At 34.0% G+C, this 25,133-nt stretch overlaps 1 protein-coding gene across 2 annotated transcripts in view; it reads left to right on the top strand.

Annotated features, from left to right (window-relative positions):
* The window catches only part of LOC101247853 (uncharacterized), a 41,698-nt gene extending 27,704 nt beyond the window's left edge, over nucleotides 1-13,994 (top strand). For both annotated transcript variants that reach the window (XR_011211807.1, XR_011211808.1), the window contains 2 exons: nucleotides 1,979-2,042; nucleotides 12,303-13,994. The gene's annotated coding sequence lies outside the window, so the exon portion shown is untranslated. The remainder of the gene's footprint in view (nucleotides 1-1,978; nucleotides 2,043-12,302) is intronic.
* The last annotated feature ends 11,139 nt before the right edge of the window (nucleotides 13,995-25,133 follow it).

The following is a 25,133-nucleotide window of genomic DNA, read 5'->3' as shown; positions in this document are numbered from 1 at the left end:
ACGGATGGGCAAGTAGAGCGTTCTATACAGACCATAGAAGATATGTTGAGGGCTTCTGCGATTGATTTTAAGGGAATTTGATATTATCACCTACCTCTCATTTGAGTTCGTTTACAACACTAGGTACCATTCAAGCATCCAAATGACTCCATATGAAGCTATGTATGAGAGAAGATGCAGATCTCTTATTGAGTGGTTTGAAGTTTGTCAAGCAGGGTTGATAAGACCAAACCTATTTCACCAATCCATGAAGAAGGTAAAGGTGATTCAATAGAGATTAAAAATGACACAGAGTCATTAAAAGTCCTAAATAAATGTTAGGAGGAGGTCGTTGGAGTTTGAAGTGTATGATTGGATATACATTAAAGTTTAGCCCATGAAGGGTGTTATGAGGTTCGGTAAGAAGGGGAAACTTAGTCCGCGACATATTGGACGTTATAGAATATCCAAGAGAATCCACAATGTAGCTTATGAGTTGGAGCTGCCACAAGCGTTAGTAGCGATTCATCTTGTATTTGAAATCTCCATGTTGAAGTGTGTATGGGTGCTCCCTCATTGATTTTATCAACTGAAAATGTTGTTTTTGTTTTAGATCTGATCCGTATGGAAGGTATTCATGATTATAGGGGTTTGGGGATGGACCTATGGAGGTTTCGGCGAATTGGAACCAGAAAATGAGTTGAAAAATTCGTCAGATTCACCTACTAAAGTCTAGGCGCGTCACATCTGCAGTGAGCGAAAAGAAGGCCTCAGTCAACTGTGGCCTGGCGCTGCGCGCCATCAGTGTGCCCGAATCGGCGTTTTTCTCCAAGTTTTTGTAGTTTAACCTTTTTAAGTCCTTCTAGAGTACATAAACACCTTCTGATGATTCTAATTAATTCAAAGGATTTCTGAATACCTAAAAATCACTAAAGAAAGGATATCATAACCTTTAATCGATAATCCAATTCAAGAAAATTTGAGATCAAAGTCAAAGGAGTAAAGAGTTAATGCTAGAAGTTAAGAAGTAATTCAAAGTAACGTTTCTTTAAGTTTTCAAGAGTCTTTATTCAACATTTTAACTTCGTCTAAGGCTCAAGTTTTAAGTGAAAGTAAAGAGTATAAGTTGAAGGCTTTTCCATCAAAAAAATACACAGGAACTAAGTATTCCCTAGAAGTTAGTTAACACTTAAGTTTTCAAGGTAAGAAAAGAGTAAAGAGTTGAGTTCAATTCTCAAAAATTATAAGGGAACTACGTATTCCTAAAAGTTTATAAATTTTTCACATTTTAGTTAAGAACGGAAATTGAGATTTCCAAAGAGCTTCCGGTATCATTTTTAGAAAAGAGTAACCGTTTTCTAAATAAAGCAAGAGAGGAAACTGAGATTTCAAAGATAGCCTTTTGACCTAAGTTTTGAGCACTAATCTCAAATCACAGACATAAGTATGTTCTAAAAAAGATAAGAGCTAATATAATGATATTTTTGGGAGTAGTATTTAGAACCGATATGGGGGAGAGTTTAGATAACTCCCAGCCCCCCATAAACCATAGCCACTATGGGTAGAAAATGGTCTTACTTTTTAGATGACTCCTTTAGTGCTTTTTAGCATAGACTAGTTGATCCATTAGGAAATTCAGGTTATATATTGATGGCAAGGCATAGGAAAACCCTAGAAGTATGAGGCAAAATGATGTATCATCACTCTAGCTCTTAAGTGATGATTGTCGAAAAGAGAAAATCCAACAAAAGTTAAATGTATTTATGTATATACACAACTTTAATTGTATTTTACATCAGAGTTATTTGTATCCTTGTATATATTCATAATTTTCAGCATTTTTCAAACATATTTTCTTTATATTGCACTTGTTCTTAAATTGTTTTAAATTCTTTAGTTTCTCAGACTCTTTCTAGTCTATGTTGTTTAGTATTCCAACTCGCATTCTCGTACGTTTAATGTATTGGTACAAGTTGACCTGCATCGTCTTATAATGCAGACTCAGGTAACTAGGGTTAGCATCAAATGCCTCGTTCATCCAGTTTGAGCACTAAGATTCAATGGTGAGCCTCCTTGTATTCTAGATGACTCTTTTGTTGATTTCTAGTATTTTCATTAATAGAATATTGCATGGCTTATCCCAACTTTCATCTTAGTATTACGAGGCTTCATAGATAGATAGTCAGTCAAATAATTAGTTTTAAGTCTCCCTTTGTTTTTCATTTCAGATGTTCTATTTTAAGACGAAAGTGCCATTTTGGCTAAAACATTTTTTATTCCCTGTTATCTTCTAAGAATTATTCTTACTTAATATTGCGTTAAGTATTCCGTTGAGTTATGTAAGCCAGGCAAAGGGTTCGTTCAAGGCTAGCATTGGTCATTGGGTGTCAGTCACGTCTAGGGTATAGTCTCGGGGCGTGACATACACTATGTTTGTTGGAGTTGTTGTTCCTACAATGCATGTTCAAGGTACATTGTTACGTTCACATGATCTGTTTGACATCTTCTCTAGTCCTTTTTTTTTTGCATATTCTATGAAACAATTTTCTTAGATATTTATTTGGTTGTATAATTTGGTGCCATAAAGACTCAAAAAATTAAATAAAGTTGGAAATTAATTCTCCTTTCAAGATACATTTAAAAGGGAATGAGATATATTTTTAGTGCGAGTGACATTATTGTTTGATGTAGGGATCTTCATTACTAGTGCTCTTAAAAATACTGTTAATATGGTAAAAGTATAAAAGTCTTTATCGATTATATTATCTTACTTCAATGGTTTTCTTTCTTGCTAATAGTATTATATGTTTTTTAATTTTATTTATTTGGTATATCAAAGGCCAAGAGTTCATTCAGTTTAACAGCAACTCAAATATGCAACTAGTTTGATGTAAAAAGCAATGAGAAAATATTTGGATGCTACGAATTATGGTCATGAGACTAGTGTATGTAGGAAAGTCCTTTCTTAGTCCTTTTTTCGGGACACTTGGAAGAAATTTTGGCACATTTAGTATAATTTTGACTAGAATCACAAAATTTAAAAGACCTTTTAATTTTCCTTAAACCAGAAATCTAATCAAACTATTAACTTTTGGTACTTAATTGTACTATCTTGTTTACTCAAATATATTTTTTTGTGTGGGGGAATTTTCATTGATTTTTTTCTAAAGAAAGGCCATGAGAAGGTAGTTGAGACGGGAGAGGGAGTACTATAAATAGACTTGATTGAAAATCCTTCTCCACTGTGTCTCTTCTTCTTCTTCTTCTTCGTCATCGAGATGGTTAATGGAATCAAGCAAATCACTTTTTTAAAAGTTGATTCCATCAAATAGTATTTTAAAAGTGTGATTTGCTTGATTCTATTAACCATCTTGACGGTGAAGATGAAGAAGAAACACAGTGGAGAAGGATATTCCAATCAAGTCTATTTATAGTACTCGCTCTCCTGTCTCAACTTCCTTCTCATGGCCTTTTTTTAGAAAAAAATCAATTAAAATGCCCCAACACAGTAAAATGTACTTGAGTAAAATATAGTACAATTAAGTGCCAAAAGTTAATAGTTTTACTAGATTCTTGGTTTAAGAAAAAATATAAATTTCGTGATCCTAGTTAAAGTTATGTTAACTGTACCAAAATATCTTCCAAGTGTACCAAAAAAGGACTTAGAAAGGATCTTCCTACATACACTAGTCTCATGACCAAACTTCATAGCATCCAAATATTTCCTTCAGTTTCTTTTTCCATCAAACCAAATTTGAAGATTTGAGTTACTTCCAAACTGAAAGATCTTTTGGCCTTTGACAGACCCAAAAAATAAAATTAATAAAAGATATAAAGTTATAAGCAACAAAGAAATCCTTTTCTTTGTTCATCGTGTCCAACAGAGATGCAACAGACAACTTTCTTATCAAACTTGTTGCGGTTGTGATCTGATACGAACACATAGCACACATAACCAAAAACTCAAAAGTGGCTTACGGTAGGAACCATCTTTTTAAGTTTCTCAAATGGTGAGATTCATCCATATCTTGTGGTGATGTGGACTACACTTTTCGTGCATTCTGACAAAAATTGTGCTGGACATCCATACTATGCAACATACTTCCGCATATCTCTGCCAAATGCCTATTTTTTCTTTCAATGACTTCATCTTGTTTTATCGTATTAGGGAAAGTTAACTGTCTTCTTATAATCTTGTCTTTAAGATAGTCATTGAACTCTCTTGGAGTGTATTCTCCCCCATTGGTCGTACAGAGACATTTGATTTTTCTTTCATTATCATTCTCCACATATATTGGAATAATACTTCAATATATCTCTTTTAAGAAGTAAATCCATACGTACCTTGAGAAGTCATAAATGAGTGTTACCATGTAACGTAACTGATGATGGAGGACTGCTTCACTGGTCCAAACACGTCTGAGTGTACTAGCTTGAATATCTCCTTTTTTTTGATACTTCGACTCTCCATAGGGAAGTTGATGTGATTTTCCATATTGACAACCAACACATATAATGTCTCATCTAATCTGAAGCTGGGGAAGACCTTCTAATTTTGACTGTTGCATAATAATTTTAGTTTTTGGTTGCTCATGTGCCTGAGACGTACATGCCAGAGATCACTGGTTTCATTGCTTTGTGTTTTCTCAAAACAAGTTGTCTTCGCTAACATGACATAGATTGATTCTAATATTATCCCTTCCATGATTGGTGTACCTATAACTTTTAATTTTCAACATACTTTTACGTCATTTGCCCCAAACAAGACATAGTTACCATAATTTGATAGTTACGATACATATAATAAGTTCTTTTTCATATGTGGAACATGGTAGACATTTTCAAGTTCCACATGTCTTGAGCTGTGAGAAGGCACAAAAATTGTTCTCCCAATATGAGTTATTGGTATTTTTAAATTATTTGCATTCACCAGAACTCGACAACCTTTATGTTCAGTCATGTTAATGCGATATTTCGCATCACCAATCATGTGATTGCAACATCCCGAATTAACAATCAAATCACGTTCATTATCGACCAATTTCACACATAGAATTGCAAGTGCTAGATCCTCTTTTTTTGTTAGAGTGACCAATGTCAAACTCCTCTTGTTGATTAGTTTCTTCAGAGGTCTCAAAATCCCAAAATTCTTCTTCATATTTCTTTTTTTGAGTATCAGTAGCTACATTACCTTCAACTTTCTTGTACCAGCAGTCTCTAGCGTAACGTCCTTTCTTTCCACAATTGTATCACTTCTCCATTTGCCAATTGTTAAAGCCTTTTACCTGCTAATTTTTGTCTTTGAATTCATTAGTGTTGATTCTTCTTGTACCCCCTTTGCTGTGAGATTTTCTCCTATTCTCTATTTCGACAGGCTTTTCTTTTGGTGAAAATAAACTTATCTTCTTCTTCTTTTATAGGAAGACTTTGTAATGGATTTTCCAATTCTTCTTTATTTGCCAACAAATTTTCCAACTTAGATAAATTGGTTATTATAAAGATTTTACATTTGAGAGGTATTGGTTGATTCTCATATTCCGTTAAGAGATTGACAAAAGCTAATTTTCAGGCCTTTGTAATCTCACATCATTCTTCTTGTAAGAATCGTTGCCAAGGTGTCCCAAGATTTTTTGGTGTCTTAGCATGCTTAAGTTGTTGTAAGAAATCATCCTCAATTTTTATAGTAAGAACAAACATAGCCTTTCGAGCTTTGACCTTTCACATTTTGCTACTTCAACATTTGTTTATGGTGTGGTTTCAAAACCAAATTTTGAACTGTGACTGTTGGTATGGACAAGAGTCCTAAAGCAATCCATAACATGAAATCTATAGAAAATCGGAAATAGTTCCTTCTTTTTTATGCCTATCCTGAAACTACCTGTATAAAAAATGAATAACTTAGCCAACCGATCTCATTCGTAATTCACCTTATTCATCAATAAAGCCTTTCAGGAGTAAAAATACTAATTCTAACTCCAAAACATAAGTCTCGTGCTAGAAACAAATTTACAATACGAAAGAATACTCATAACTTCTAATAAAAGGATTACTATGCAACAACTCTAAGAATTCAAAAAATGTTTATAACAACTAATGAGCTTATTGTCCACGTGAACAAGAGCGGGTCTAACCAAGAATTATCAACTCGTAAGTTCTAGTTAATGAAACCCTTACCCATGTCACTTGCATTATTGAAAAATAAAGCGAGGAGTGAGGCATTAGCTCAGTGAATAATAAAACTTAAATACAACCGTTTTAATGAGGGACAAGTCATAAAACGTGCTAGTATGATAGTCAAATTTCTAAAATCAATGCTTTTATTCAGGAGCGGTAATAATATTCAATTTATTTGCCTCATGTAAGCAAATTAATGTAAACACTTAGTAGTAAACTTAGAAAAAACTTTCATATAAAAACTTAGTTGTAAACTCAAAAAAACACTTGCATATCCAATGTTAGTAGTAAACTTAGAAAAACACGTTCATATTAAATCTTAGTAGTAGTAAACTCAGAAAGTCGTTTCAATATAAAATAGTTATTGTTGGGAGGTTTCCAAGGATGAATCATATACCAATAATAGTAAACTCTTCATAAAGGAGTTAAAATATTCATATCAGTAGATCCAGCTCGAGGGATATCAGTAACAATATACTAATTCTACCTTCCGACTAGCAAGGGCCTCATCACAAATAAGTAACTACAAGGTGCACCAGCTCTAACGAACCCACCATTATTTACGGGACTCATCAATGTATACTCCCATTTATACTTTTCTTGTTATCAATGTAAGAATTTAGAGATCAAACATACCATTTAAATCTTATTCAAATCATATTATTTAAAAGTTTAACAGTCACATGTTAAAATACTAGTTTTCAAAGTGTAAAACCTTTTCAATAACAGTAATGATATCTTGTAAGAATGATATCATCTCAAATAATCTTTTTTAGTGTCATATAGGATAACAAACTTGTCTCATATGCAAGCTCAAAGTATTTCAGTAAACCGTTCATTTTATAAACCATCTATATATCATGAAAGTTATCAAACACAACTTATGGTAAGATTACTACTCACAATACTCGTGTTGAGATGCCAAACTAGCCGCCTCAAGAAATCTGTAACTCTTCCTCAATTAATCTTTAATCACATCAGAATAATATAATATTACTTCCTTCCTTTAGGAAAATAGAAACTAAATTCAGAACACCCAATCCTCCCGGTTTCATGCTAGACTCTCAATCTTTCAGTTTATACCAAATTGGTGCTTCTAATCCCACAAAATAGTCTCATTAATGATTACTTACTTCACCCTATAATAACCATATCTAACTTCACTGTCGTCTAGCAATTCTTATTCGGTTTATGTTGAACTACTAAATTTTAGTCCAAATATTTAATGCACTCACTCAAATCATAAGATTTTAACAGGTTCATCTATTTCTTTTAAACCCACGTTTCTCAAATTCTCAATCCCTAAATATATAGCAACAAAAAATGCAAATCCAATCTTTAAACTAATGTTTAGAAACATACCTTCTGCTTCCACTTCCCTCATCAATTTAAAACCAAGCTTTACTAATTTTCCTTCTTCGCTCCGTCGCTGCAATGAAGCAGTAGCTTCGCGTAAAGGAGAAGTATCAAAGGTTCAGATGTTAGCTGAAGCCCTTTTCTGTATGTGCAGTTAGGCTAAGGCACACTCCCTTTTTCTTTTATAAAAACTATTTGGTCTCCTTTCCCCTTTCTTAATCTTGATTTATTTATTTGGCTAATGACTAATATGTCCTTGTTTAGATATGGGATATCACATTCTCCCCACATTAAGAAATTTGGTCCCCAAATTAGATCATTGTATAAATAAGAGAGGATACTGGACTCCAATAAAATTTTCCAACTCCGAAGTAGCTTCTTCAATGGTATGAATTCTCTATAGGAATATCACATAGATAATTTTTCTTGACCTTAAATTTCTTACTTTGTTTGTCAGCAATAGCCACATGTTTTTTTTCATATGTTAAGTTCTCATCAATTTGTGTAGTTGGTGCTTCAAGTACACGAGAGGAGTCTAAGATACATTTAATTTGCTGACATAGAATATTGGACGAGTAAAATACATCTCAAGGAAATAATCTCACTCGGTCCAGAAATTATATATGACCTCACATATCTCGAGCTTAATTTACCTTTTTCTCTTCACGCCTTATATTGAAGGACCTTTAGGAAGGTTTGATCTCCAACTGTGGTCTCTAAATGCCTTTCCTTTTATATGTAAAAGACATTAATCTTTTTGAACTATGTGCAACTTTTGTATGATTAACTAGACCTTGTCCGTAGTTTCTTGTACAAAGTTTGTCCCAACGCATTAGCCTCTCCAATTTACAACTACCCCCACTATCAAAAAAGTGAGCATCCAACATCCTCCAAGATTTGTATAGTATATTAAAAATGTCTATTCGTTTGTGGATGAAATGAACTATTAAGATATATTCATGTACTCAATGTTTCTTATAAAGCTTCTCAAAAGTGTGAAGTAAACAGTGTTACACATCCAAATATGATGGACACTGAGTCGTATGGAGTCAAACATTTTTTTCATGCAAATTTCTGCAGATGCTCGTCTATTTTATCAAGCTTTGAACAATAAGAAGTGTGCTGATTTTGTAAGCCTATTTACGATACCAATTAAGGATCATAACCTATAAGGATTCAGGGTAGCGCGGTCATAAAATAATAGTAACTCCTTTCAGTTCCCATTCTGGAATCTTAAACGGTAGTAGAAGTCATGTTAGTTGCTTATACTCGTCTTTAACATGTTCACAAGTCAGCCACTAGAAATGAAGTTAGAAATATCATTCTTTATAAGTTCCCACCAGTACACTTGAGGTGTCTTAGTAGATCCAGGATCTACAATGTATTAAGAGTTGTATCTTCTTGAAGAATAACCACTCTCACATCATCTATGTTCGGTTATCATAAACATTATCAAAATCACCCATTTAGTCCAAAAGTGACATAACTTTCAATACTCATATCCATGTCTTCACTCACTCTAACCTTATTTCCATATTCACACAATTCTAATCCTTGAACTTGGTGATCTCGAAATGCTCTACCAATAAACACTTGGCCTTGACATAAACCAACAACGTCCCTAAGTTTCTTATACTAATTTGATATCCGTACCCTCGAGTGTGTACACATCTTAGGTCAAAATTCTATTCCAAAGCGCTATATGTCAGCTAGCTCATGGATTTGCTTCTCAAAGCATTGTCTTAACATTGCCCTTTTCGGGATGACACGGAATAGAAAAAAAATTTCAATCATCATGTAGTTTCTTCTGGTGGGTAAGTTGAAGAATTTAATCTTGGGATAATGCCCAAGTACCCCCTCAGCCTATGACCGAAATCTCAGAGACACACTTATACTATACTAAGGTTCTATTACCCCCCCAAACTTATTTTATTAATAATTTTTTACCCCTTTTCGACCTACGTGGCACTATCTTGTGGGCCCAACGATTGTTGACTTTTTTTTAAAAAACTAGTGCCACATAGGCTAAAAAGGGGTAGAAAATTACTTATAAAATAAGTTCAGGTGGGTAATATGACCTTAGTATAGTATAAGTGTGTCTCTGGGATTTCGGACATAGGTTGAGGGGGTACTTGTGCATTATCCCTTTAATCTTTCTTGTTAACATAAATACCGAGCTCTTGTAGTTTGGATGAATCTTCTTGATGTATTGTATAATATCACGTATAAATTCTCTTCAACAAGTATCATGGAGACTATCTTCAATTTATGAGTGTCATTGTTTTTCACTTTCTCATTTATTCTACTAAAAACATAAGCAATTAGATGAGCACTTTATATGCGAACATATCGTAATTTCAACTTCAAAGCATCACTAAGCACAACGAATACTCCAGAATTTAAAGTAGCACTAACACTGGTATGGTGGTCTGTCCATAGGTCTTGAGCTTCCGTAAGATCTACTCAAATTATTTTATCCACAAGAACTTTGAATTATTTTCTTTTTGTGTGAACTTTGTCAGTTGTACTATCCTTTTAAAGACATTCCCCAACATACATTTGTTGAAGACGATCAAGCTCAATTAAGGTGAGTTACTGTAGATTTTAAACCAAATTATTGAGACAATTTTTATGTTCATTTTGGCCATGAGCGTACACCCATGTAAGGTTATTAACCCTTGACACATATCTTTCAAGTAATGTCTTTATAGAAACATGAGCATATGTCAGTCCAAAATATATCACATAAAACTTTTTAATGCCCAAGTCGAGTTTTTTGAAAGCTATCTTAAAATATTTCCCCCTATTTTGAACTTATAAGAACCAATCAAAAGATCAATATTTGAGAATCATATGGCTCCATGAAATAAATCAAATAGGTCATTTATATGAGGCAACCACTACTTAGTGCTTTAGTAATCAATGATATTTCCAAGTACCTTAGTTTTTTTTCTCTCACAAGGTATTTGTGTACAATTAAGTCCTATGAATCACTTTTGAGTAGGTCCACCAACTATTTCTTAGCTCACTTTACTACATTGGTATCATATGATATGGATGTATTAAAATGGGCTAGGTGTATGGTGACAAATCATTACCAAAGATCTACTTCTTATATGGGAGGCAATCAAAACAAATAGAAAACACATCGTTTAACTCTCTCACTAATGACACTTTTCCATCTCGGTGTATGTTCTGTTCCATGTCTTACCACATACCATTTCATTTACCGTAGATGGGAAGCTCATGAATATTTCTTCACTAGCCACCAAGTCACAAGAATAAAAGATAAAACATTTCCAACTCTTGTAACTCCCATTCTCTTCTTCATTCCTTCTTTTGAAAGAAATAGATTCATTGATTCTCGGTTAAACTTTTTTCTCATGACACTTGAGAGTGTTCTGAGAGGAATATAACGTATTCAACCACAATGAGATATCAATTTAACCATATAAATATGATCTGGTTGGATATGTAATCCTTTCTCTCAATTCTATCTTGATAAGCATTGTATACATGTCGAACGAAAGAAAAATTTCCCCACAAGAGAAGAAACCAATAAATGTATTTCCCAATGTCATGAGAATTCACAATTTCAAACTCTTCACTACAATTCCCATAAAAGGTTTTCTTGGTTTCAGTCTTGTTAAATGAATGCTTGATGGTCCAGTCGTCCTGTTACATGTTTCCAATATTTTTAATAAAGTTAATTATCTCAAAGTAGGTTAACGTCTTCATATGTACTATTGTTTTAGGAATTAACCAACCTTCCAACAAACCTTTAAAACAGAAATACTTAGTTAGGTAATAAGTAGGGATTATATCTAGACAAATTGAAAATGTAGAGTCATATTAGTTGAATGCTTTATTTGTAATAAATTTATTAAAATCGTTAAAAAGTTGCACATTTTCATTTGTCAAGAAAGAAACCATCCATAAATAACTTACAAAATCGTGTCAAGTCGATGATGTTCCCCTATGGGAATTTCAAATAGTACCATATTATGCCATGTATTTTGTCATGTTCACTATGTGAAGTTTGTCTAATCCACAGTACTCTATTGGAATGTGCTAGACGTCATAGAGATTTAAGTAGTTCACCCAAGAATCATTATCAAATATCTCTAAAGATCTTTGAGTTGTTAGAATCTATGAACCTTGTAGCTTTAAAATTTGGAAACATCTAAGCATTCTTATTTTTGAAAGTCTTAATTTTGTATCTTCGTGAAGATGTCTTGCGACCTATTCGCTGCTTGGCTCAATTCATTATGTCCATCAATATCTCTAAGGAATTATAGGAACACATGTGTATTAACAGGAACATTCTCATGTCACTAAAGTGACCAAGTAGTGCTCTTTCCAGAGTATAAATATATTACATTGTACATTTGTGCACACAAATTTCTCAAGTGGCAAAAACGACCTCTTTCTTGGACGTTTCAACTACTTCAGTAAGCTCCCCTTTCATGGAAGAGACATATGTTTACACGGTGAAACCTTTAGGCTACTATTTTACGGGGTGACTATGTTCAATACATGCTATATAAAGATAAAAAATGCTAGATTCATTTAGTATACTCTATTAGTCACACACATAAAGAAGAATGAGAAAGAAAGACAGGCACATCCTATCACGTCTTCGCAAAATCACGATTAGAGAAATAGCCAGCAACATTGCCATAATTTATTATATAAAATAATGTCGCAATATCATATATTTCTCCTTTCAATAAATATGGAGAAATTAAAGGGAGAGAAGCATCCTGAAATTAACAACTTTTTTGTGCGTGCAGAAATGTCATTAAAGTCTTTCAGAAGAAAAAGAAGCAGTTAAGAATACGAGAAACGACACATCATTCAGATATCCAACAAAGCAAGAGTTGAATTGAACATAAGATGTTCAAAATAGGAACAAGTGTAAGCATCACTCTCAACATATACAAGAATCTATAAAGATATAAAAATTTCAGCATCTAGAAAGTTTGAAGACTATTTACAAATCATGTCGATATCAGACATGGAATGTGAACCACCTAGAGGGACATCATCTTTACCATGCAGAGAGTCATTCATGTAGTATTATTATAAAAGGAATTAATACCATCTCCAAAAAGGTAATCATATTCAAAAGTCGAGAGGGACATTGTATATTAAAACTACCAAAAGGGTTAGTGCATCTTTCATCATCGAGAGGGACATCTTATTTGTGAATTCCAAAAGGTTTATTGCATCCTTAAACCGGCGAGAGGGCCATTACATATTCAAACGTTGAGAGGGCCATCATATATGCAAACGCCGAGAGGTCCATCATGTACAAACACTGAGAAGACTATAATTTTCAAACACCGAGAGGACAATCCTATACGCAAATGCCATGAAAGCCATTACATCTTCAAATGCCAAGAGGGCCATCATATATGAAAATGTCAAAAGAGCATTGCATCTTCAAACGCCGATAGGTCCATCATATATGCAACCACAAAGAGGGGCATTTTATCTTCAAATGGTGAGAGGGTCATTGTTTCTTCAAATGTCGCGAGAGCCATCATTTACAAACACTGAGAGGGCCATCATCTTCAAATGCCAAGAGGGTCATCATATATTCAATATGCTATGAGGGAAATTACATATTCCATTACCGAGAAGTCCATCATCTACAAATGCTAAGAGGTCTATCATCTTTAAATGCCAAGAGGGCCATCATATACACAAATTCCTAGAGGTCCACATTGCATCTTCAAATGCCTGGAGAGTCATTTCATCTTTAAACACCGAGAGGGCAATCATTGCTGAACTGAGAAGGCCATTGAATCTTCAAACACCTGAGAGGTCCATTATCTACAAACTCTTATAGGGGAATCATCTTAATGTGACAAGAAGTACGTTACATATTGAAACGCCAAAAGGGTCATTACATATTCAAACAGCCAAGAGGACCATCATGCATTCAATATACTAAGAGGAACATAACATCTTCCAATTTCAATAGGGCCATTGAATATTCAAACCATTGAGAGGTCCATCCGTCTTATATTATAAAAGGTGACAATATCAATGTTGAATGGATCAACATCATTTTGTATATACACCATTTTCATCTGACAAATCAAGCTTCGACAACATCAACCTACAATTGGAGCAGCATCATACTGCCAATGGATAATCAATGTAGCAACATCATCTGGCAAATCAAGCCTTGACAACATCAACCTACCATTGGAACAACATTTTCATGGCAATGGATCATCAATGTATCAACATTATCTTAACAATCAAGCATCGTCATCCTATCAATGAATTTTCATCATCAACAATATTACATTATGAAGAAAGTTGTCATTGAGTTGTCCATCATCTACTGCGTCAAAATCGATGGAGGCTGACGTCTAAACATTTAAAAAATTAAAATTGAATAATGTACTGAATATGGTAAAACACATAATTTTTCTACGTAAATTATAGTTTCTACTAACAAGTTCGTTTTAGTCTTTGCCAAGAGCATCCAAGAGGATGAATTCTATCAAATAACAGGTGCAGATGACATAAAAAAGGATGAAGCACAACATGGAATTTTTTCTTAGTAGCAAAATAGGTCATAGTTTAAAGAAGAATATCCAACTCTTAGGACATGAGCTGAGGAGAAACTTCCATAAAATCAAACCACACCCTATCTAAAGGCATTCGGGTTTTTGTTTAGGATCACCTGTTTCAGTTTTGCATTTGGAGAACTTATGACTCTCACCAGAGAAAAATATTTAATCAGAGTGACAGTGCACCAAGAGCATTGGAAATGATATCGATGTAAGTTCTGACTTATGAGCATAAAATGCACCGATTCATGGCTAAGAGGTTGCAATTCTTTTTTTCATAGTCGCTTTATTTGTCACTCCTCAGAACAAGGGTTTATCTTGTATACTAGATTTTTTTTTCAACTTATTGAGTTTACCTACAAACAACTTGATTTCTAAGGTCAACGGATATATAGGCGGGCTTAATGTTGAATACTCGGTTGTATTCTGACATTCTCTCTCAAATATTATTTTCGAGATTCTGGTCTCTTAGTCTGTTCCAGGTGTAAGAGATCTTTTTGCATTGTGGATTCAATCAATGGATGAATTTGTCCTGCCGACAATACAAGATCCTTGTTCTTATGGAATCCAAAAATTATAAAGCACGAGAAATAGTCTCATTCTATATGGAGATTGCGAGTAATACCAATTTCATATATGGTTTTGGATATGATGAGTTATGTGATCATTATTAGGTGGTATGTATTTTTCCAATTTACCAACATGGAAGTTATTCTATAGTTGAGGTCAAAATATATTGTTTAAAGCGTGATACTTGGAGAACTACGGATGATTAGGGGATCGGATGCGCTCCAATTGGGAAGCTTCATTGGACTACTTATTGTGTTCTTAGGGAGCATAGCGGCCGAGGGACCTGGAGTATCATTTCTATAAATATGATTAATGAGAAATGGGGAAAGATAAAGACCCTTGCTTTGGAAAAGAAAATTTTTGTTTTAAGATTGGAGTGTTGGAAAATAACCTTACTGTACTTAGTATGAATGTCCTCCCCATTCATGTAAATATATGGGTTATCGAGGAGTATGTGGTTAAAGTGTCTTGGACGAAAATATGTACCATCAAGTGTCTCAGTGATCTTGTCACGAATTTTCTTTACCCATCATTTTACATATCATATAAAGGTGATACTTTTCTTTTTTACGGAGCACCTGGAGTGAGACAGAATCATTAGGATACACTATCTATTATAAAAAAGATAGGTGATGATCTGTTTAGATGTTCATAGGTTACTAACTTTAGTGCCGGTTTTGTTAAGAATCATCACCAACTTAATTATTTACATAATATAAATCAATAAAAATCTATAATATTTCGGAGTTGTAGAGAATTGAAGGAAGATCTCTTGAATGAAAATTCTAGAGAGAATTGTCTAGAAATGTTTGAGAAAGAAAAGTTCTAGAAAAAGATAGCTAGGAATATTCTGGAATATACTAGTGTGTATAGAAGTGATTCATTTTATATGTAACCACGCAATAAAGAAAGCAAGTAACAAAGAAAGTAAGTAACAAAGCAAGAGAACATACAAGTGTGTGCTCAAGTAAATAGTGTAGCTGACAGTGGAAGATCTAGGATTTTAATATTGTGGGTGCTAATTTATCTATCAATCACAACATATAAGTGCACAAAGTTAACACTTGTCATAAAAAAATACAATCATGTTAACATATGATAGAGAAAAAAATTAATAAAAAGTACTTTGGATTAAAAAAGGAAAAAGTTTGATGATATTCTTCTCTATAAAAAAAAATTGTTTATAGGAAAATTGAGAAAAAGACAGTTTGTGAAAGGAAAACAAACACTCTACATAGGGAGGAAAATAAATAAAATAATTTAAAAGAGAAGATTTGGATTTCAAAGAAAAAATAATGTCTCAGAGCAACAAAACCATTTGTTTGAATGTGTGCTCACCTTTATATATTACATAGTTCTTCATAATTTCTAGATAAATATATTTAGTTCAATACAAAATTAATGGGTGCTTGAGCACCCGAAAAGTACCATGTGGGTCCGCTCCTAGTTGCTGAAGCAAGCAACAACTGTGATCAAAATTATAAAAATGAAGTGGGTCTTTACTTTGATATAACAAAATTGAAGTTGTGAGAAATCGATTGTGCCCGTCGTCTCCCAAAAGAAAAATATTAAACAAATTGTACCAGAGTCTGGTGGAGAATTGTGAGGTAGTAACTCAAAGAAGATCTTACAAGCTATTGTTAGAGGCTACAAGTTGCAAGACACTTATAATGGAGGATTTCACAAGAACTCTCAATAGCGTTGAGGAGCTCAACGGAAAAAACTACGGATCATGGAGCATGAGAATGCGATATTATTGTCTTGGCAAAAAATTATGGGATATTATCAGTGGATCGAACACCACACCACGAATAGATGTTGAATCAACAAAAATGTGGAAGTTCCAAATTTGAAAGGCCATGTTTGTTCATACTATAACAATTGAGGATAGTTCTTGCAACAAATTACAAATGCTAAGACACCCAAACAGGCTTGGGACATCTTTGCAAAGATTTTTAAAAGGAAGAATGACGCGAGATTAAAAAGACTTGAAAATGAGCTTTTGTCACGGAATATGACAATCAACCAATGTCTCTCAAAGGTAAAATCTTTGAATGATGAAATATAAAAACTTGATCCCGAAAAGCTATCACTGAGAGAAGAATGATAAGAATCATGGTTCATGGTCTAAGGCCGCAGTACAAACGCATAATTACAGCCACAAGGGGTGGGACAAAAAACCAATTTATTTGAGTTAGAGAATATGTTTCCAAATGAAGAAGATTTAGAGAAACAATTATCAAGTCTCACTATAAAAGACGAAGATAAGTCGCTCTTCACCAAAAGAAAAGCCTATATAAAAAGAGAAGCAGACAAAAACTCATGGCCTGGGGGAGACAAAAAAATAAAAATCAAACAAGTCAACGACAAAACAAGCAGACAAGATCCTTAACAACCGAAAAATGTAGCAGTGCTTCCATTATGGAAAAAAAGGACAGTGTGCCGGAGATTGTTGGTATAAGAAATATGAAGGCAATGTAGCTACTTCTACTCAAAACAAGAAATATGAAGAATAAGTATGTGATTTCGAGATCTCTTATGAAGTTGATGAAACTAATCAACAAGAGGAGCTTGTCACCGGTCACTGTAAAAAAAGGATCTTGAACTTGTAACTGTAAGTGAGAAATTGGTCGATTATGAACATGATTGAATCGTTGATTCAAAATATTACAATCACATGAATGGTGATGAGAAAAAGCTGATAGCATGAGTGAATATAAAGGTGGTCGAGTTGTGGTGACTACAAAATATTGCAAAAATCCCAATAGCTAATAATGGAAAGACGATGTTTGTGCCTCATCATAGATAAGTGGAACTCCAAAATGTCTATCGTGTTCCAGGTATGACGCAGAACTTATTATTTGTAACACAACTAACAAATTTTGGTAACTATGTCTTGTTTGAGACAAATAAGAATGACGTAAATATATATCACAACTTAAAAGTTACAAGTATACAATCATGGAATGGAGAAGATTAGAATCAATCTATGTCATATTAGCAGAGCCAACTTATGTTGAGAAAACGTGGAGTAGTGAAACATCTAATATATGGAATGCACGTGTCGGGCACGTGAGATACAACAAACTAAATGATTCCACAATAAAAAATAAAAGGTCTTCCCCAAATTGATGTTAGAGGAGACATTATATGTGTTTGATGTCAATATGGGAAAGCATATCAAGTTCCCTAAGGAGAATCAAAGTATCAATCCAACGAGCCATTAACGCTAGGACAGTCAAACATGTTTGGACTAGTGAAGCAAGTAATCCATCAGCAGTTACCATTACATGGTAACATTTAAAGATGACTTCTCAAGGAACGTAAGGATTTACTTCTTAAATGAGAAATATGAAGTATTTGAGAAGTTTAAAGAGTTACAATATATTGTGGATAATGATATTTGAATAAAATTCAAATGTCTCCATACAAACAATGAGGGAGAATACACGTCACGAGACTTCAATAACAATCACAAAGACAAAATGATAAGATGCCAGTTAACTTGGCCAAATATGACACAAAAAAATTGAGTGGATGAAATAAAAAATAGGCATTTGGTAGAGATATGCCAAAGTATGTCTCATATAATGAATGTACCAGCAAGGTTTTGGACGGAATGCATTAAGGTTGTTGTCCACATAACAAACAGGCTATCACATGCAAGATTGAGACTTATCTCACCATTTGATAAACTTAAAAAGATGATTCCAACCGCAATCCACTTTTGAGTTTTTGCTTGTCTATGCTATGTGTTTATTTCAGATCATCTCTACAAAAAAATTGATAAAAGAGTTGTTTGCTGCATCTTTGTTTGATAGGACAAACAACGAAAATGATGGAAGTGTTGGTATCCTAGTACTAATTGAAGATATGTGTCAAGAAATGTAGTATTTGACGAAGCGTCATCTTAGTGGTCCGAGGAAATCTCCTTGCCAGACGTAATAGATCTTGAGTCAAAGTTATATGATAAGCTGAACAAAGTAGAACAAGAGAACAAGAAGAATCCAACCAGGAAGTATCTCTACAAAAGGAAAAGAAAATCTTATGCAAACTAGAGCTTTTGAAACACCAAATGAGTTGCAAGAAGAAGTGGAAGAAGAGTTACAATCCCAACATACAAATTATACACGACTGAAGCATCCCAACAACAAGTACATAGACGCAACATTAACATAGGTTGTTAACATCAAAGAGTGTACTATCTTTGAAAAAGCTTCAAAGAGTAGGCATAAGAATGATCCGATGAAGGTGGAGATCCTCAAAGGGTATGGACGTCATGGTGCTTATAAAGTTTAAGGAATCGCTCACAACGTGCAAAGAAAAAATTAAGTTGGTGTTGAGTGGGAGTTTTTAGAATTAATCACAACTCAATTATTTTCTAAAGATAAATCAAGAAAAATCTAGAATATTCCACAGTTGTAGAGAATTGGAGAAAAATCTCTACAATGAGTATTCTAGAGAGAAAAGTCTAGAAATATATTGTAGAAAGAATAGTTATAGAAAATGATATCTAGGAATATTGTAGAATATACTAGTATGTATCTCTCTAGATTGTTCCATCACCTCCTATAAATATAGGTGGTTCATTTGACATGTGACCTAGCAAGAAACAAATAAAGAGATCTAACAAGTTATTGCTCAAGTAAATAGTGTTGCTGAAGCAAGCAAAAACTGTGATCAAGATTGTAAGATAAAAGCGGGTCCTTACTTTGATATAATAAAATTCAAGTTATGAGAAACCGATTGTTCCCATTTTATCCTAAAAAATATATTCAACACATTTTTGGAATGAAATCTACATTGAGAGCCTTTTCCATCCTCTTTCACAAAATAAACAAGAATTGAGCAACAATGAAGGCTGCAGATGCTGACATAAATTACAATTGTGTAACTAATTCTTTGGAAGTTCCAATTTTATACATATCTTGCAGGTGCAATTTAATTATTCTTCTATTGTCAAATATAGAAAAATACATTGCATGTTTAAGGTTCTTTTGGATACAGCCTCTACCTTCACAAAGGTAGGGGTAAAGTCTAACATACTTCTCTCCCTATACCCCACTTGGGAGAATACACTGTATTTGTTGGTGTTGTTGTTCCTACATTGCATGTTCAAGGTACATTTTGACACATGATCTGCTTGATATATTCTCTACTCCTTTTTCTTTTTACATATTCTATGAAACATTTTTTCTTAGAACATTTATTCGGTTGTAGAAATGGTGCGTTCAAAAAATTAAAAAAAAACTAAATACAATTGGGAATCTATTCTATTTCCAAGATGCATTTTAAGGGAGTGAGACATATCTTTAGTGCGAGTGACATGAAAATCATGCCAAGTGAATGCTCCAATAAAACTATGCCTATGCCGGGATTATTGTTTAATATAGGATCTTCATTATTATTGGTCTTTAAAATACCGTTTATATGGTAAAAGAATAAGCAACTTTGACTAGTATAGTATATAACTTCAGTGGTTTTCTTTATTGCAAATAGCATTATATGTTTTCTTAATTTTATTTATTTTGTATGTAAAAGGCCAATAGTTCTTTCAGTTTAGGAGTAGCTCAAATCTGCAACTAGTTTGATGGAAAAAACAATTGAGGAATCATTTGATTCTATGAATTTATGGTCATAATACTAGTGTATGTAGGAAGATCTTTTGTAAGTCCTTTTTTCAAGAAAATTGGAAGATATTTTGTACATCAAATATAACTTTAACCAGGAACAAAAAAATATTAAAATCTTTTTAAATTGTTCTTAAACCAGGAATCTAGTCAAACCCTAACTTTTAGTGCTTAATAGTACTATTTTTTCCCCACTTAAATCTATTTTATTGTGTAGGGCAGTTTTCTTTGATTTTTTTTCTAACGAAAGGCCATGAGAAGGTAGTTTAGATGTGAGAGTGACTACTATAAATAGAATTGATCAAAAATCCTTGTCCGTTGTGTTTTTTCTTCTTCTTTGTCGTCAAGATGGTTAATGGAATGAAGCAAATTGTTAATACTGTTGCAAAAGAGATGAGGGAAATATGTTATCGAACATAGAAGATGTTTGGAGAATTGTATAACACCCCAGAAGTTCTATGACCTAGAGTAGAGACTCATGTAGTGAAACTGATAAATTCTAGACCTAAATTAATGTAATTAACTTGATTAGGAAGTATTAAAGCTTTAACGTTACGAAACGACCACGACGTCCGGAGACTAGTGAAAGTGAACTACTGTGCCTTTAGGTTTTATACAGGGTTTGAATAGTCGTATAGTGGTCAAACTTTGTGAAAATTCTTAGGGTATACATTAGTGTTTGTTTAGGGTCAAAACATCCGGGTATGACTCCCCAAGGACCACCCTAAGGGTCCTTGAGGAGGATCCAACCATTGACCCTTAAAGCTATCAAGAAACAGCTGTGATTGATCAGGGGGAATCAAAGGACTATCGATGGACTCACGCCCCATCGATGATGGTCATGAGTCCATACTTAGACTCCTCCCCCTTGGTACCAAAAATGGAGCCTCTTTCCCATACCACGTTGACAGGGACGGTCCGTGGTCTGGTTGATGAGGAGTCGATGAGGTGTCGTCGATTAACCCCAACTCCACTGCCTCTATACGAATTAAGTGGTGGTGGTTGGGTAATACTTGCTTAATTGGTTAATGCTTAGGGACAGTTATAATTAGTTATTTCCCAAAATCCAAATAGCTCCCACTTCTCTGTAGTTTCTCTCACTACTCCAAAGACCCCCATTAAACAACAAGACTATGATTTCTCTAGGGCTTCAATACCTAGACTCTCTTTTACAAATCTCAAAGGATTTACAAGGTATGGAAGCTATTCACTCTTAGGACTATTTTTCCCCCAAGAGGTTTTTCAAAACATGATCTCAATGTTCTTCAAAAGCCTATTTTTGATTCAATTTCGTGGGTGTTTTTTCAAGTGGAATTAATTTTGCATTGAATTGATTAATAGTTTCAGATTACGATATTTTAGGAGTGGTTTGATGTTTTACCTTAGGATTTGACCTAATTTCCCTAAAAGACCCATGAATATCCCCTTTCTCCTAACCCTAGCATATAAATTAGGTTGATTGATGATTAGGGATGATGTCGTTGAATGTGCTCTTGTATAAATTACTATTATATGATTATTACGATTGAATTTTTTGATAAATATTGTGGAATTAGGGGTGAAGTCTTGAAGGAGTTTCTTGGAGGCTACTGGTAAGACATAATGTTGGTGTATTTTTTATAATGTTGTTCAATTGAAGTATGAATGATGAAGTTATGGAGGTATGATTATTCTATGAACATAATGGATATGACATGATCATATGTGTATTGTTATTAGGGACAGGAGGTGATTTTTCATGTGCATCTTATTACTATGTTATGATATAATGTTCTCACATGAAGTTGGTTGGTGATTAAAGGGCTTTCTTATCCTAGAACCAATCAGCTACGGAAATGATTATATGAGGGGATAAAGTCCTAAGACCTATACTATGACTTAATGCTATGAAAGACATAAAGACAATTCAAAAAGGGAATTTAGCTTAGCACCGATTGAACTTGCCAATAAGAGGTGTCCCTTCCCAAAAGGGAAGTTAGGTTCACCAAATGTCTCATGAGGTGGAAACTTCAATGTAAATTAACATAAAGAGAGTTTCTAGTGACAATATTCTAGTTCCTTAATTATGTGCCCCAAGGAAACCTAGCTAGTGGATCAAGCTAGATGCTATGAGAAAGTATATGTCCTACCTTGGCAAGTAGGATATCCTCTTTTTGGTGTGAGGGAATGATACCGGATTTTATATTTAGCTCACATGGTCTATCGTCGATTATGAAAAATGTTCCTAAAAGTAAAAAGAATGAATAAAATTAAGAAGAAGAACACTACCTATGATTACGTAAGAGGTGCAACTTTGTGTAGGTGAGAGTATGGGACTTCACCTATACATTGTACAAGTGGGCCTTGAGGGGAGTCCTAGGAGGGATTCTATGTACTTTTATTTTGAATGAAATGCATAATTTCGGTTAAATATAATGTTTATCTTATATGATCTTTGTTTCACTTGATATACATAATGTTTCTCTAAATTATTATGTATGATGTTGACTATACTTGTTATGATGTAATATCAGGTAAAGACATTGCTTATGGTCTCTTTACTAGTTAACTTGGTTTATGTAGGGTTATAAGGATTCACATACACATTGCACTAGTTAACTTGGATTTTGAATATGTGTGGGGTGTTGGTATGGTTTGATGAAATGAACTCTAAACATGAAATGTTGATATGGATTTTTTGTAATGTTACTCTTGAACATGAATATGGATATGTCTTAATGATGTTGTGATAATAGACTTTTATATGTTTTCGGAATGTGCATGAAAGCTTTTAAACAAAATATCCCTTCGTGCACGTTTTCAAATGATTTACTTGCATATGTTTCCATACTTAGTACATGTGGTTTATAATAACCCATATCTCTCCTATTTCTACATATATGTAGGTTCGAGCCATTGAGGTGCTTCAAGGAAATTCTCAATGAATCTTGGGTGTTCCAAAGTTTGTGAGTCCTCAAATTCTAGGACGAAACCTATGAATCTATGTTTTTCACTCTGCTATTAAAGAAATTGTTCTATCATTCTTAATTCTTGAAATTCATTCTATTCTCTTGTAAGACAGATTCTAATAATGTAAGGTCTAAGTCCCAACTCTTGTATTCGTATGCTTAAATGGTTATGTGAGACGATATTAGACATTATTTTGATATATGTGAATAAAGTTGAACTTCAAAGAAAAGTTTTAAAATTTTCCATTTTCTTATTTTACCTATGATATGCAATGATGTATGCAATGAGATTTTCTAAGACCTCATGGAGGACAAAGACGCCGGTTACATCTTGGTGTACTCTCCGGTGGTGACAAACTTGGTATCATAGCATGAGGTTTAATAATCATAGGAGTGATGTCTCACAAGACGACATCTACGTAGATTCTTGTTCATAATTGTGAATCGTGCCACACTAAAGAACGAGAGGGTAACTTCTTTAGTATTCTTAAGTTGTGCGTCAATATTCTTAACTCTATGGGTCCTTTTATCCAAATCATTTCTTGTGTTTATTGTCTATGTCTACTAGAATCGAAGCCGCAAGAAGGGCTGAAGAGGAGATTACTAATGCGGGAATTCCTCCCCAAGATATCCAATCTCGTCCTGAAGAACAAGCTCTTGTAGGTGACCAAGCTCTGGCCTTGATAGATGGACAGATAAGGGCGGCTTTCCTAAGCTTAGCTCAATCCATGACTACTCAAGCAGATTTCGTAACTACTAAAGCTAAATCTATGACAGCTCAAGAAAACTGGGAAGTTGAACCCCATATGAACCAAAATACTAGTACCATGGCTGCTCTTGAGGGAATTCATTAGGATGAACCCTTCAATTTTCTTTGAGTCTAAGGTGAATAAAGATCCACAAGAATTTTAGATAAGGTTTACATATTCTATGGGGGTGACTTCAAGTGAGAAGGCTGAGCTAGCCGCTCATCAACTCATGGATGTGCCTGAATCTTGGTACACTCAATTGAAGGACAATAAGGCTTTGAGAGAGGGTCCTATTAGTTGGTAAGTATTTAGGAGGGCATTTCTTGATAGGTTCTTCCCAATGGAGAAAAGAGAGGCAAGAGTGGAAGAGTTCGTCAACCTTCATTAAGGAGGAATGAGTGTCCAAGAATACTCTCTGAAATTACTAAGTTGTCTAAATATGTCTCTTATTTGATGTCTAATACTAGAGATGAAATGAACCATTTTGTGATAGGTATGTTCGATAATCTTTTCGAAGAGTATCGTGAGGTAATACTTTATGACAACATGGACATGTCTCGTTTATAGTGCATGCTCAACAAGTTGAGGAGAGTAGGGTTAAGAGAAAGATTAGGAAAGGTAAAAGGGAAAGGCCCTATGATGGAGGTACTTCTAAATTTAGGTCCCCAAAATTAGGTGATTGTATACCTATAGACTTAAATAAGAGAGGATATTTGACTCACATGAAATTCCAACACCGAAGTAGCTTCTTCAATGGTATGAATTATCCATAGGAATATCACATATATAATTTTTCTTAACCTTAACTTTCTTACTTGTTTGTCAACTATAGCCACAGATTCCTCTTCTTATGTTAAGTTTTCATCAATTGGTGTAGTTGGTGCTTCAAGTAACCGAGAGGAGTCTGAGATACATTTATTTTGCTGACATAGAATATTGGATGAGTAAAATACATCGCAAAGGAAGTACTCTCACCTGGTCCAGAAATCATATATGACCATACATATCTTGAGCTCAATTTACCTTTATCGCTTCATGCCTTTCATAGAGGGACTCTTAGTAAGGTTCGAACTCCAATTGTGTACTCTAAATACAATTCCTTATATATGTAAAAGACATTAATCTTTTTGAACTGTG

Source organism: Solanum lycopersicum, chromosome 9 (genome assembly GCF_036512215.1).
Source record: "Solanum lycopersicum chromosome 9, SLM_r2.1".
NCBI classification, from domain to species: Eukaryota; Viridiplantae; Streptophyta; class Magnoliopsida; order Solanales; family Solanaceae; genus Solanum; species Solanum lycopersicum.
This window is presented reverse-complemented; position numbering and strand designations above follow the sequence as displayed.